The following is a 15,275-nucleotide window of genomic DNA, read 5'->3' as shown; positions in this document are numbered from 1 at the left end:
GGTTTGAAAACACACCTTTAGACAGCTGTCTCCCTGTAGCCAAAAGGAAACCAAGCAGCAAAAGAAGAGTCCAGCCTGAAACATGCCCATGCTACTAGCCCAGGTTTTTCACAGTCAATGCAGAATCCATCCTGTTCATGAGGTGACAAATGACCAGTGGGTCTCCCCTTGCTCCACCCCTTCTCCTTCAAAGCCAGAAAAAGAAAGAAAAAACAAGCTTCTGTACAGCTGCCGTTATTTCTGACAGCGAGTGTAATCACAGAATCATAGAATGGCCCGGGCTGGAAGGGACCTCAAGGATCATGAAGATCAATCGCCTCCCTGTCCCTGCTGGCCATCCCCTCTTCTGATGGAGCCCAGGGGACCATTTGCTCTCTGAGCTGCAAGACCACGCTGATGGCTCACGTTCTGTTTTTCATCCACCAGGACCCCCAGGTCCTTCTCTGCGGGGCTTCTCTTAAGGACTGCTCCTCCCAGGCTGTACAGATGCCTGGGATTCCTCCAGCCCAAGTGCAAAACCTTGCACTTTGCTGTGTTCCACCTCATTAGATTCACCTAGGCCAACCTCTCGGTTGAGCTCCCTCTGAATGGCATCCCTTCCTTCCACTGCATCAGCCCCACCACTCAGCAAACAGCAGAAGGTGCACTCCATTGCATCATTGGTGTCTCTGATAACCATGTAAAAAAGCACTGGTCCCAAGACAGACTCCTGGATGACACCACTTGTTATTGGCCTCCACCTGGACACAGAACCATGAATCACCACCCTCTGTCTGTGGCCTTTCAACCAATCCCTTATCCACCAGGTGGTCCACCTGTCAAATCCACATCCCTCCAGTTTAGAGATAAGGATGTGGTGGAGGGCCATGTAAAAGATCTTGCTCAAGTCCAGGTCAATGACATCAGTTTCCTTCCTTTTGTCCACAAATGCCGTCACTCCATCATAGAAGAGCACCAGATTGGTTAGGCATGGCCTTCCCCTGCTAAAGCCACGCTGCCTGTCTTGGATCACATGCTCATTCCTTATGTGATCAAGCATGTCTTTGAGGCGGATCTGTTCTTCACCATCTTCATCACAGTTCTACATTTGAATCAAATAATTGGTGTTGCTGTCACCAAGAAAAACTCTTTGTCTTCTACTCCTGCTGCACATCTGTGCTTTCACCAGAAGCAAAGGGAGAGGCCACCTCCTAGATCCAAATTTTAAGAAACCAACACCCAATAGGTGTCATCTGAAGTAAAATAGGAGAGAAATTAAGATGACTCTTTTGCATCCAGCTTGGATCACTCCCTCACTCAGGCACACCACCATCAGATCAAGGAGATGCTGCCTTCAGCTTAGAGACTGTATGGGAAATCACAGCTTGAACCTCTGATTAATCAGCTGAGGCAAGTGTTGGGCCAGCTGCGGGAGCACAGGTGAGAGTAATCTAGCTGTGCTCCCAGAAGGGGTGGACCTCGACTGCACCTCTTCTGAGACCTCACCTCATTTAAACGCTGACCACCACTAAGGCAGAATCTCTTGGAGACTGCTCCCCAGTTGAGACTGCCTCAGCTTTCTGGTCAAGGCATCAACATTGGTCAGTTTTCCTTTGCTAATAATCTTTGACTATTTACCACCATCTTGGTTAACATCTTTTTACTAGCCACCCTTACAGAGACCATAAGGGCTTGGGCTTCCAAACTCTCAGCAAGCATTTGGATCAGCCAGCTTCCTGCTGGGGAGCCCCCTGCATCACTGCTGCCTCCTCGTGTTCCGTACCCGCAGATGCTCCAGAGCTCATTAGCATGGACTTCCTTCCTCCCCTCAGCAGCTGCTCCTGCACTCACCTTCATTCCTACTCAGATACCGGCCGCTTCCAGCACCAGCTGACCTGCAAGACACAGAAAGGAAAGGTGGGAGTCATGCAAACGCAGAAGCCCAAGGCTGCGTCACCACCACGTATGGCAGCCTCGGGAAGTCAGCTGCAACTACATCCTTTGTCAGAATGGAAACAGGCACCGTCAATTAAGTGTGACCTCTGAACTCATTGCCACCATCAGAAATAGGCACTGAAATTGCTCACTTCACTGCAGCTGGTTACCTCCTGATTTTGGGTAAATGCGGACACTGTCTTGAGGGCTACCAGAAAAACGACATCAACTTCATTGTAGGTGGTTAAGCTTGGAAGCTGGACTTGAGCAAGAAAAGTTTCTCAGCTCAGAATCACAGAATTATCAAGGTTGGAGAAGACCTACAAAATCATCTGGTCCAACCATTACCAATACTTCCCGGATAAATCATACCTCTCAACACAACATCCAAATGTTTCTTGAGCACTCCCATGGTCGGTGACTCCACCACCTCCCTGGGCAGTGCTATCCAATGCCTGAATACCCTTTAGGGGAAGTAATATTTCCTAATGTCCAGCCTGAATCTTTCCTGGCACAGCTTAAAACCATTCCCTCTAGATCTATAACTGATCACACGAGAGAAGAGGCCAAACCCCAGCTCACTACAACCTCCCTTCAGGACGTTATAGAGAGTTATAAGGTCTCCCCTGAGCCTGCTCTTTTTCAAGCTGAACAATCCTAGTTCCCTCAGCAGCTCCTCGTAAGGTTTGTGCTCCAGACCCCTCACTACCTTCGTAGCTGAAGACGTTCCAGAACCGCAAGGTTTTCTTGCAGGGAGGGGCCCAAAACTGAATAGGTCAAACATCCTTCTCTCCATCATTGCTGTCACGTGGAAGGCTGTCCTTGGAACTGCAGTGACTCATGCATCCTAACTGCACTCCATTGATGGAAGCACAACGTGCATCATTGCAACTTGCTGGTGGGTTCATGTATTGGCAAGGGATCGATTCACCTGGAAAGAGTAGATACACAGCATTTAGCGTCAAACTTTCACTGTCCAAGGAGGCAAAGGCTTGGTGCTGCCTGTCAAGCAGGTTTCAAGCAGCTTGTGAGACTCATCTGGGAAAGACAGGAGTCAACCAAAGATGTCAGGCACAGGCTTGAATGCCAGAAGGAGGTACAAGCCCACTGAAAGCATGAATTCTACCTGTGTTGCTGACAAGCAGTGTTTTGAAAGCTGGATTTGCACCCTTACCTGCCAGGACCAAGACTTCTGCTTCAGAGGGCTCCCTGGCACTGCTCTGCAGTTGGTGTTTGGCCACAGGGGATGGTTTGCCCAGGCAGAAGCAGGAACGCCAACTGCAAGCTGGTGATTCCTTCCTCTTTCTGGAAGAACTTGGTCTGGAGAGAAAATAGAGCATGCTGTCAGTCGTGGTGCAGGGTGAGGGAAGAGCTGCACTGAGCCCTTGCCAATAGTTGCCTGTTCCTGGTAATGCCTGCTTTCTGCTGAAACACAGCTTAGAAACACCCTCTGTTTCAAACAGCAGAGGATGCTTCCATTCCTACAGCTCAGCCCTCAAGTCCTGCTGGCTACATTCCTCTCAATGATTTCAAGCAAGATTCGGAGCATGTGAGCAAAGGCTCCACAGCCGGACAGGAAAGGAGCTGGCAGGCGTAACTGCTTTCTGAGGAACCGTACAGTTATAAGGGAAGTTCAAAAGCATCCCTGACTCTTACGTTAACACCTCCTCGGCCTCAGCTCACTGCCACCTTTAATTTCTAGTGCCAGCAAGTCTGACCAACAGCTCTGCTTACAGGAGAAGCACAATTGGTTTCAGGCACATGGCCCTGAAATCTGGAAAACCCCAAGATTTCCATGTACAGCCAGCACAGAACAGGATAGACGCCAGCATGGCTTTCTGCATCTTGTGACTGCCTGCCCAACCAGGAAGGAAAGGCACCTTGTGTGGCTCCACTGAGGCCATAGGGCAACTGTGTGTTAGTTGAATCCTCAAAGATATAATGGACAAAAAATAAACCAATAAAAATCATCCAAACAATGATGGTAGGGGCTGGAAAGGGAATTCCTCTTTCTTTATCTTTCAGATGGAAAATCAATGATTGCGTTGAAGTTCCTCAGTACAGCTGCAGGCCCTTCCTCCACTTGTATCTTGCTGCTCCGTGTTGCAACAGGAGAGCTGCTCTGGCCTCTCCTCTCAGCCTGTGCCGCCTGCACGGTGAGCAGCTTTGTGGATGGAGAGACCCACACAGACTTGGGCCCTGCCAGAGAACTGTGCCCTGCAAGGGAAAACCACAGCTAAGACAGAAAAGGAAGCAGCAGCACAGCCATCCCCATTCTGCATATCTCTCAGAATTGCTCATCCGAGCCACTGGAAGAAGAGGAGCTCAAAATAACTGTGTGCTCAGAGGTATGCTCGTGGCAAAGGACACAGCCACAATTAAGAGCAGCTCACTGTATCTTAAGAGGCAAACAAAAAGCCTAGAAAAACTAGGGGCCAGAGATCTCAGAAAGCATCACTGCCACACTTCAATCAAGTTTCACCTGCTTGCAAAACATCTTAAGAGCAGTGATGGTTTTCTCCATGTAAGGCTTGGACACTCTCAGGACCCATCAACAGGGCACCATATTCTAACCTAAGCCCAGAAGCCTGCTGTCTCCTCAACAGTAACAGAATTTTCAAAGGTCTTGGAGAAGCCCTGGATTGGATGAAGCTGTCAGATTTAGATCAAGCTAATGGAGGAAGATGCTCACCTACTCCCTCTCCCATGGCTGGTGTGGATTTGGAGCAGAAAAGGACGTCTGTGTAAATAGTACTGTTGAAATATCAACTGGTAGAGCAGTGTTGCACATTGTACAAATCACAGTTGGACATCCATGGACAGCTGATGATAAAAGTAATTGTAGGGGAAGAGCTGGATGAAATATTGTTAAAAACAAATAATCATTTTAGCTGCACGTTTGTAAGCATTTCTTTTCATCCTTCTCAAAACAGTTTCATGGCAGAATAAAGAGGACACGTTCACACAGACATTTCCACAGCCAGACTAGGGAATAATCACAGAATATCAACCAAAACGTGTTTCCTACCAGTTACATGAATCTTGAAGGTGAGTTTCTAGCCAGCAGCCTCGCAGCTGTACTCCCCTTTGTTGCAGTAATTCATTCCTGGATGTAAATCACATGTAGAAAAGTGTTGCTATGATACTAGATGACCAAGAAAGTCCTATAGCCAAAATGTTTTGCACCAGAGAGGCTGTCAGTTGATCCTCCAAATGCAAGACACACCAAATGAAGCGTTCCTTTATCTCTGGGATTCCAAGCATTTTCTCACCTCTGACTTTCACTTGGAATGTTGCTTTGTCATCTTTTGTTTCACAGCTGTAGCTCCCTTGGTCTTTCAGGGTCACATTTTTGACCATGAGCTTGCGGTGCGTCCCCTGGGAGATGATGGTTGTCCTCTGGTCCTGCTTCACCTCTGTTTGATCTTTCTTCCATACGACAGCTCCGCTTGCAGCTGACACCTCACACACCAGCTCCAGGTCTTCAGAAGGACTGACTGATATTTCTGAAGTGGTTTTGGGCTTGTTGACAACATTAATGGCTTCATCTGAAGAAAAAAAGAGAAAGTGGTTTACATCCTGACTCAGGCTTATTCAGCACAGCAAGAAGATACAGTTAGAACTGATTGTAATGTCTCTGCTCATTACATTTGGGTGATCGAGTTTCACCTCTGGAGGTACTCACATACAAACGTGTGCTTGATTCTCCTGTGTAAGGAAAGAGTAAGTTCTATGCAGACAGTTCTTATTTCTTTTAATCAATTCTGTATTCTGCACATGTTCTTCTGAAGCTAAAATGAAGGCAGATAAGTAACGTGTTTGCAATGCATGAACAAACCTATTCAACACCTTGTCTCTAAGCTAACAAGCAGCGTTTGATGAGCACATCAGTATTTCATGCCCTTCATTCCATCCAGACAGAACCTGCCTGAGGAGCAAGCTGATGGCTGTCAGCTACAGGCAGACCTAGCTTAGTATTGCATTTCTTAGAGCAACAACTGTTGCTTTCAGTCACTGAATATACCAAGGCCAATTGCTATGCCAGGCACATTTATGGCATCAGTGAACAAGTAATGCATTAAAAATTGTAATAGACAGGAGCCATCTATTCTTTTAAAACTAGGTGACCAAAGAAGAACAGTCCCTCTAGAGTCAAGCTGTTAAGAACTAATAGCATCAAGCAATATCACATAGATAGATTACTTCCCTGCCCGAAGACCATCTTGTGACCATTTGGTGCTCCTAATTAAGCCCTCTTGATGGTTTTTTTGTCTGAGCCATGTGACATTTTGTGATAGGAGTTACTGCTAGTGTTCCCTTCACCCTACACCAAAGTAGGAGGTATCCATTCTCAGGGAATCATGCAGGCTTCCTCTGTATTTGATGCTCAGAGACAGCCCCAGAACTTTTTAAATCTTAGCTTAGCTCTCATCCAATAATGTTCATCAAACAGTGCAACTTGTCCTTTGGGGATGCCTTTGTTCTGCATCAACCAGTTCCAACGGAGTCTTCTCGGCTTGTTTTAGATCAGTTTTTTAACAGATAAAGAAAGGGGCTTTGAATTACAAAGTGAAATTGCAGAATGCATGATTCTCAACCAAACAGAACAGGAGGTGGGATGCAGGGTGAATACCTGAGCCAACACCACCTGCAAGCAACCCTTCGATATCTTAGGAATCTCTAGCCATCCCAAATCCAGTGTTGTGCTTGATCTATCATCTCTGCTGAGTTTTTAGCTAGCTGATGGTGAGCATCTTGGTGGAGATGGGTGAGCAGTCGGACTAGAGGGTCTTAATCAACCTTAAGGATCCTGTGATCAGAGGAATGTGAATGTGCTGTTAAAGGTCACAAGAGCTGCACTGCAGCATGAGCATACACAGCGAAAGGTTTTCAGTAGAGCTTCGGTTCATAAATGAGGACTGGGTTATGGAAAATAGGCTCAAGAAATAAACCAGAAAACAGATCTTAACGCCAGGTTCTGTGAATGCAGCCAGCTGAATTTCACAGATATTGAATTTCAATGACAATTTCTTGTGTTATTTTACCCTCCAGCTCCACCCTGAACAGGAACAGGTCAGTGACAAGCATTACTCCTCCAGGCTTGACCTGACAGTGCTTTACTTGTACTATGAGCTAATGCCAGGAAGAGCAGGAAAAGAGTTTCATCCACGTGCCTTCTCCTTCCTTAGTAAAACCAGTGTGAAACTGCAGCCACGTCAGGCTGAAGGAGACGTCTCAGATGTCCTGCCTGGATGCAGGAGGTCACGTGTCAGAGGATGTCTGGCACGTCAAGTCTCATGGCAGTGCAGTGCATGACAAACTGCAACAACACTTTCCTGTGGGCTCCTTTGGGCACGAGGCCCAGCGGGTGACACACCTCTGGCTGCAGCTCTTCAGAGCCTCCCAGCAGCCACGTGATGCCCATGGGAGAGACACAGCTGACCCGCACAGCAGATGATTTACCAGCTCGCTCTGATTTACAGCAAGAGAAGATACAAGTGGTGATGCTGAATGGTGAAATACTGCGAGTGTGTGGCATGGGTATAAGATTGGTGAGCCTGAGGATGTTCAAAGTCAGGCTGGACAGGGCTCAGAGCACCTGATGGAGCTGCGGTGCCCCTGTTCATTGCGGGGGGAGTCCAACTAGCTGACCCTTAAGGGTCTCTTCCCTATCTATGAGATACACAAAAGCTGATTCTGCGGTAACCAAGCTACCAACAGCAGCTGTTTGTCTTACAGCTTGCCAACACAGATTTTAAAATAACAGCATTGATTACTCATTTGATAGTCACATTACAGTGCAAAGCACATGGAAACGTCCATCAGCTAATTCATTTAATTCTTTGGGCAGACCTGCCAGTATGAAATATTATGCTAACATGACAGAGAGAAGAAAAGCAAAATTAAGACTAGCTGACAAGCCGTGGCAGGAAGTTCTGCTCTCCATCAATTTAGTCCCATTATTCAATTCTGTTTGGAGATGTCTCCATGACTCTCTGGAGTTTGTTCTTTGAGAAGAAGCAATTAAGTAAGCTCTCCAATGCCAAAGTGCATACACTACTCTAGGCCTTTCTTGTTTCTCCATGGATCAACAAGGGTGACAAGCCAGCAGAAGATGATGAAGAGCCTCATCATGCAAACTCATGCATTTTATCCCCCTCACAGATGCACTGACAACTTACAGCATCATCCATTGAGACGTTGTGAATTTTCAGGGTGTGTTTCTTCCCCACAATGTGCAGTTCATATTTTTCACTGGCCTTGAGCTCCTTCCCATCCTTCATCCACTCCACAGTAGCGCCTGTGTCTGAAAGCTCAGCCTGCAATTTGGCTTCCTCACGCAGCCGAGCGGAGATCTTTTCTACATCTTTGCTCTTATTGGTAAATCTCACTGCAGCACCTGTCAGGAGCAAAGGCCTCGTTATTTCAATTGATATCAGGCTAACGTGGTCAATGTTTGCTGCAACATCTCTGAAAAAGTATCACCTTCTGTTCCTGCACTCATCATTGTGTCAGTGCTGAGCAATTCAAGATATTTCATTTGGTCTTCTTGCTGGATTTACTAAGTAAAAATCAACCAAACATCTCCTTCTACTGATTAAGAATGCTCTAAACATGCTTCTGCAGAGGTTTCCACCCAATGACAAACAGGTCCTCCCATCATGAATGTTTATTTGTTCTATTTTGTCATGCAAAGCTGATTGATAGAGATATTATTGGAATGATTGCTCCCCTACTTCTAAACTATTCCAGTGCAATCAGAAAGGCTGTCTGAACCTGGAGCTGAAAGTACTGCTCTATGGTGATGCAGTGGTAAACCTGGTGACTGAATGCACTGGCCAAGAGCTGTGAACTGCAGACATTCATCAGCTGGCATGAAGCAATCTGGTTCAGATACCAAGCAGCTGGGTAGACTGGCTTACCCTACACTCAGTGCTATCATGTTTAGGTCATTACCAGGACTCACGTCAGTCCATGGGATGCAGTTTCAGGTATTTGATACAGTCAGTGAATGCCTGCAGCCCCAGTTCTAATCATCAGATCACAGTAACTATGCCTTGACTGTAAGAGGAAAGGAGAAGGATCAAAGCAAATACCTCTCACTCTCATCTTGGTGCTGACATCAACATTTTCGGCAACAAATTTCACTTCTGCTCCACCATCATTCTTGGTGATGTTCTTTATGATTAGGCTGTGAGTAGTTTGGGTTCTCTTGATGATGCAGGTCTCGCTTTCCTGTAAGACTTTACCACTGAGGTACCAAGTGCTGCAACACATTGTTGTAAGATCAGTAGTAAACATGGCATCCCCTCCAGGTACAGCTTCACCAGCTGTTAGGGGGGATTTCACAGCCAGGACTGGTTCTGAGGAAGAACAACATGGATGTCTTAATGCTCTTTAGATGCAAGTCTGGTATCTCATTTAGAGATGGAAGATTAAATCATAGGTACATTTCTACTTCTCCCTTTGCATGAGTGCTGGAAGAAGCACTTCTATGCTTAAGATCTGTTACAGAAAGTTCTGCCTCTTGCACATGTGTGATATCAAAAGATAAGGATATTCATGTCTCTGTCACAGAAACAGAACTTGTATCACTTTAGTGGTAGCTGGAGGTTGACAGGAGAACTAGTAATAAAGGAAAGCCTTTGGTGTGTTAATGCACTACTATCCTTAAAGTCAAAGGAAACATCTTTAGGGAACCAACACAGCTGCTCAGCTCACACTGACCCATTTCCATTGGGGTTTTTGTGCTTACCAAGGTGCACGCTCCCTGGGAATTCCAGAGACGGGCTCTGTCCATGTGCATTGACTGCAGACACTCGGAACTGATCATCAGCCTCTTCAGACAGATTGCTCACCGTGAACTCTGGGACGGGGACATGAGACTCGTGGCACCTCACCCACGTGAAGCCAGTTAGTTTATTGCCTTCCACAATGTAGCCATCGACTGGAATGGGGCGTTGCATCTTCGGAGGAGACCATGCCAGCGTCACTGAGGTTTCTGTTTTATTTTTCACCACGGGGTCAGCTGGGGGCTGGGTGGGAGGTTTTCTGGGAGCTGAACAGAAAGAAATACAGAAATATTAGCATAAGGTCATGTAGGCTGGAAAAGACCTTCAAGATCAGCAGACTCAAATTTCAGCATGACCTACTGAGTCCCACCATTAACTACTGTGCTACCTGAGGACATACATGACAAGCTTATTCCTGCAGGTATTTGCATAGTGAATATATTCACCCTCTGGTTGCTTTGGAACATTTTAGAGGTTAAAATCCCATCAGACTTTTTCACTGTGTGCAGCCACTGATACAGGCAGGAGGCTGGGAATTACCTGATGGGCTCTAGTTACAGACTACTGACACAGTAAAGGATTGATTTCATTTCATTTTGGCCATCAAAAAATTTGGAGTCTGGTTTAAGTCATCCATCTAGACTCCAATTATAATCATATGGAGAACAGCGCATTTAGGAGAACTCATCTCATCTCAATAAACCTGAATGAAATCACAGAATCATAGGATCACGGGAGGGCTTGGGTTGGAAGAAACCTTCAAGATCATCCAGTTCTAAACACCCTGCCATGGGCTGGCTGCCCACTAACCAGCTCAGGCTGCCCATCACCCATCCAACCTCGCCTTCAACACCAAGGACAGGCACCCACAGCTTCTCTGGGCAGCCTGAAATGGAAGCAATGAGCCACATGTTGAAGATACTCAAACATTCATGACTGTAGAGAGAGCCAAATACTCCATACATATTGCCTGCCTGGTCAATGGTATTAAAATGCCAACAACAGACTCATCCAGCTCATTGAAAATGGTGTGAACAAGGCGTACAGGATTCTTCCAGCAGCGAGTTAGATCTGCAAAGTGTAAAAATAGGAAATCTCAATGCAATGCAATTTTCCCTCATAACATAAATAGACACATAACTGTTTTGGGGTGCACTGTTACCAGCCTGTCAGTTGCTGTTGGTCAGTGCTAGATTCCAAAGGTCCCACTAACATAGCATGAAGCTGAAAGCTAGATGCTGGAATCAGATCTCCTGACCTTACCATCAGAAATCGAGATGTCATATTTTGCTCAGAGGTGCCTGCTTGTAGGAGGGACAGCTTCCGAGCTTTTTCTGCTCCAGGAACCAGCTCCAGCTTCAGGATGTAAACAGCAGTCAGAAATTAAACTGAGCTTTGTCACCTCCATCAAATAGAAGGAGTGGTTGGGTGGTACAGCTTTCCAAATCACTTAGAAACTGTCACAACAATCAGATGCCTACCTTTTCTTTTTGAACTTGTTAATACATAGAGCTTAATAGCATCAGAATGCCCCAAGCACTTCAGATAACACGACAGCTGTAAACCCTTCTTTAAGGATTCCTTTGTTTAACCACTGAGTAACTGTAATTCAGTGGTGCTGGTGGGAGAAGGGAAGTCCTAATCTTCCCAGATGGTGAATAGAGCTGATGTTCACATGCAGACTGGTGCTGCAGCACAGCCAGAAACCACTCATTTGGGAAACACAGCACCAAGAAAATAATGGGAATAGCTTCATAAAATCAGGCAGCTTCACCCAAATTTCATGTCAGGTCCATTATTCTTCCTATTTTCAGGAAGAAAGGTTTTCCCTTTTTCTTGTAGTTTTATTTTCTTTTCCTTTCCAGCAAGCAGCTTTGTAGCTTAAAAAATTGTTTTCTAATCACCTCCTGGTGTGGACAAATCACACAGGTTTGACTCCATGTTTTACATAGTTAGCATTTTATATTTGTTCCAGTATGGAACTGTACAGCCATAGAATGGCCTGGGTTGAAAAGGATCTCAAAGATCATCCAGTTCCAACCCCCTGCTATGTGCAGGGTCGCCAACCACCAGACCAGGCTGCCCAGAGCCACAATCCAGCCTTTCCTCATAGGAGAGCTGCTCCAACCCTCTGATCATCACAGTGGCCCCTCCTCTGGACCCACCCCAACAGCACCACAACCTTATTGTCCACAGAAAGCATATAACCCTCATTCAATTGCCCTTCCACTCAGCTTAGAGCACTACTAAAACCAGCATCTTCACCTTAGCTCATCACACTGCTGCAGTTCCTTTTACAAGGATTTCACTGGCAAAAATTAAATCAAAGCCATCACAAGGGATTTAGCACAGTTACGTGTTACTGGCTACGAGAGCTGTCAGCACAGTCACCTGTCAGGCTTTGCTGCTGTTCTCTTTATGTAGAGGCACAACAAGGTTCAGACACCTCACAGTGCAATTCTCACTTGGACTGTAAAGAAAAAGGAGGCTTGAAAAGCAGCGTGTGGAAAACAAAGAAACAAGAATTAGAACAACAGTGGGGCCATGGCACTTGTAGGAATTGTTCTGCCTTTAACAGCAGAGCTTTTCAAGAAGTATGAGGGCATTGCAAACCAGACCAGTTTGGACAGATTAACAACTGCAAGTAGTGGGTTCCAAAATTCCAGACATGAAATCAAAGATAGAAAAACTCTTCACATTTTCATCTCTCAATTTTTCGTACATTGTGCATTACAGTGCAAACAAGTCTTCACATACAACTTGGAAGCTAAAGACAAGTCTGACAAAACAGACTGCACAAAAATGATGGATAATTAACAGAGCAAATTGCTCTTTCAAAAACAGAGTTTATGTCTTCTGGTCATAACACTTCAGAAGCCTCAGAGGCTTCTTCTCCTTTGTATATTTTCATTAATCTTAGATTTTGTTTTCATTCAATGTGACCTCACTAAACAAATATTGTCTAAGACCATGAGTATCACATAAATGTGCAGATCTCAAGCTGCTCACTTATCTAGTACCCTTGGCATGATGCTTTATTTTCCTCAGCTGATCATCTAGATTGTGCCTGTTGATTGTGCAACAACAGCCTGTTGGTCTCGATTACCTGTGAGAGGCTCTAACTTTGGCCAGGAAAAATCATTTGAGGACAAGTAATTCTCTTGGAATCAGTAAGGCAGTCTTCCCATTCTTTCTTACCAGCACCCATCTTACATGTTAATAAAGGCTTCTGGAAATCAGTTTGAAGATCAAGAAACAATTCAGTTCAAGCATATGCAATCACAGGATTTGTACGTCACCTGCAAAAGTCATTTTATTCTATCCACAATCTCATCCTACAGACAATTCCTTAGAGGGTTCCTTAGGCACACCAACCCCATGCTCCTATTACAGATCCTTGCATAAGACAGGTGATATACCTACAAGATTATCTACAGCTTAGACTATGAAAACAGGGAGTCTAGCTAGAGAAAATTATCTACCTGTGCTTCTGAGCAATCTGTTAACCACTCTCACACAGTTCAGGCCAATCCAAACAAGATGCAATGACATGTCAGCCACAGAAACAGCTTGATTTTAAGGAGTTTGTTTGGACAAGCCCCTGTTGCATACGGTGGTCAAACATGCATTACTTGGGGGCACATTGTATTTGATTTAACAGATACTCTTACCTTTGGCTTTGCACAGAGTCCAAAGTCTATCAGCTTCAAATTGTCAATCAGCAGATTTTCCCGGTGGATGAGAAAGCAGTCAGGAATGATTTCCACCCAAATGCCCAAGGAAACATCTTTTCTCTTCTCATTTCCTGCTGTGGACAGTGGTTCCCAGTCTACTCAAAGCTCGCTCGCTCTCGCTGTCTCAGAGATCTTCACTGACTGCTGGCAAGTTCCCATCTTCCAATATCCCAGGTGGGAAATACTAGCTTGTATCTGTTGGAAAGGACCTGGGGACTAGGAGGACAAGTGGTGAGAGACCACAGGCTGAATGCAAGCCAGCAGTGTGCTCTGACAGAAAAGAAGTACAACAAGATCATCAGCTGCATTAAAAAGCAGCACAACCAGACCAGGACAAGTCATTCCTGCTTCAACACTCATTGCACCACATCTACAATACTGTATCTGGTTTTTGGCCAGGAAGGATAACAACCTGAAACAAACTCTGAAGCAAGTTCTATGGATGACCTCCAGCCTGTGCAGGGGGCTGAAGCTCCCACTCAGAGAAGAGAAGCTGGGGAGAATGATCTTTGTGACAGAAAATCCATTGGATGGGGCCAGAGGAATGCATCTCACCCCATACCCTCTGTATAGCCACCATTTGTTTAAAGGATCACTCTTCCTTGAGGCACAAAACTAGAGCAGGTTACACAACAGACTGACACCACAAGGGCTTCTCTCGAGATACAAACTGCAGCAAAGAGCATCACAAAAATGGGAAACCAACACTCAGATCAGATCTGTGTCTCTGCTCCGCTCATTAGGAGCATCATGTTTTACTCCCCTTTCAGAGGAAGATACTTCTTCAAGGATAACAAAATCCAGCTCAGCTACAGAACACAGTACCAAATAGCAATAATTATCTAACATTTCCTGTAGGGAAAGAATCCTAAGCACAAATTATTCTCTGAGTTTCAGCTGGAACTGAATTATTTTCTTCAGTGTCTGATTTAATACTACGTTTTCATTCTAGAGAAACAATGGAGATAGCGCAGTGATGCTTACAGTTGCTGCCAGGCAGCGTTGTACAGAGCCACAGTCAATCTCAGCTGAGAGCCCAAGGAAGTGAGAAGGAACAGAACTAGGACAGCTGACTTAAACTGGCCAAAGGATATTCCATACTATATGACATATTGTGGAAGGAGTTTTGAAGGGGGTATAACTTCATGTAAATCTCTTCCACTACTAGGAGGCTAACTGGACACTGATTGGTAGGTGGTGAGCAATTGCTTTTGAATTCATCATAACTATTATCCTTTTCTCTATCTCAGTACATAATTCTATCTCAACCCATGAGTTCTACTTTGTGTTACTTCTCCCCCCTTCAGTTCTCTCCTGCAATCCACTGGAATGGAGTACTGTAACTCTCTCTGCCAACAGAAAAATAAAAACACATTCATTATTATTTATGGAAGACTGACTGCAGTTCAGGCTCACTGGTTTCAGGTCTCTGGGCATAACCCTGACTGTGAACAGAAGCAATTGCTGAAACAGTCTGTCAAAAAAAGACTGGAGCTTCCTCTTCCAAAAGGCGGTCCTTAGAAACAATGCAATCAAACAGCTTCCCTGTAAGATAAGGTTATCTGAAAATGCATTTAGAGAGTATCAGAGAAAGATAAGTAAGAAAGACAGCACAGAAAGCAGAAACTATTTCTTACCTCTATGACTATAAATATTTCTTTGATGTCTCTCTTACGTGATCCAATGGGCAAACATGTTGATGACTTCAGTTCTTCATGGCATCAATTTCTGTTTTAGCATGAGGCAAGTCATCCTTAAGAGACCATAAAAGCAAGCAATGAAATCGCTAACTACTGTGACATACCAGGTACCACATCTGACTGCTGTGGAACAG

General features: G+C 45.2%; 1 protein-coding gene and 1 long non-coding RNA gene across 3 annotated transcripts in view; both read right to left on the bottom strand.

Moving 5' to 3' along the window:
* LOC146755673 (myosin-binding protein C, slow-type-like) overlaps positions 1 to 15,275 on the bottom strand; it is a 43,084-nt gene that overhangs the window by 20,051 nt on the left and 7,758 nt on the right. The gene's annotated exons all lie outside the window — the stretch shown is intronic.
* On the bottom strand, positions 3,105 to 8,315 carry LOC146755675 (uncharacterized). Of its 2 annotated transcripts, XR_014937966.1 has the most exons (6): positions 8,097 to 8,315; positions 5,187 to 5,462; positions 4,943 to 5,020; positions 4,607 to 4,737; positions 3,795 to 4,131; positions 3,105 to 3,234 (listed from the first exon to the last, which is right to left on the bottom strand). It is a non-coding gene; the product is annotated as an uncharacterized LOC146755675 (long non-coding RNA). The 2 variants fall into 2 exon arrangements; XR_014937967.1 differs by lacking the exons at positions 3,795 to 4,131; positions 4,607 to 4,737 and having other exon boundaries at positions 3,200 to 3,234.

Source organism: Coturnix japonica, chromosome 31 (assembly GCF_054131305.1).
Source record: "Coturnix japonica strain WE chromosome 31, WE-NBRP24, whole genome shotgun sequence".
Classification (NCBI taxonomy): Eukaryota; Metazoa; Chordata; class Aves; order Galliformes; family Phasianidae; genus Coturnix; species Coturnix japonica.
Note: the sequence above shows the minus strand (reverse complement) of the source record. Positions and strands in the feature narration are given on the sequence as shown.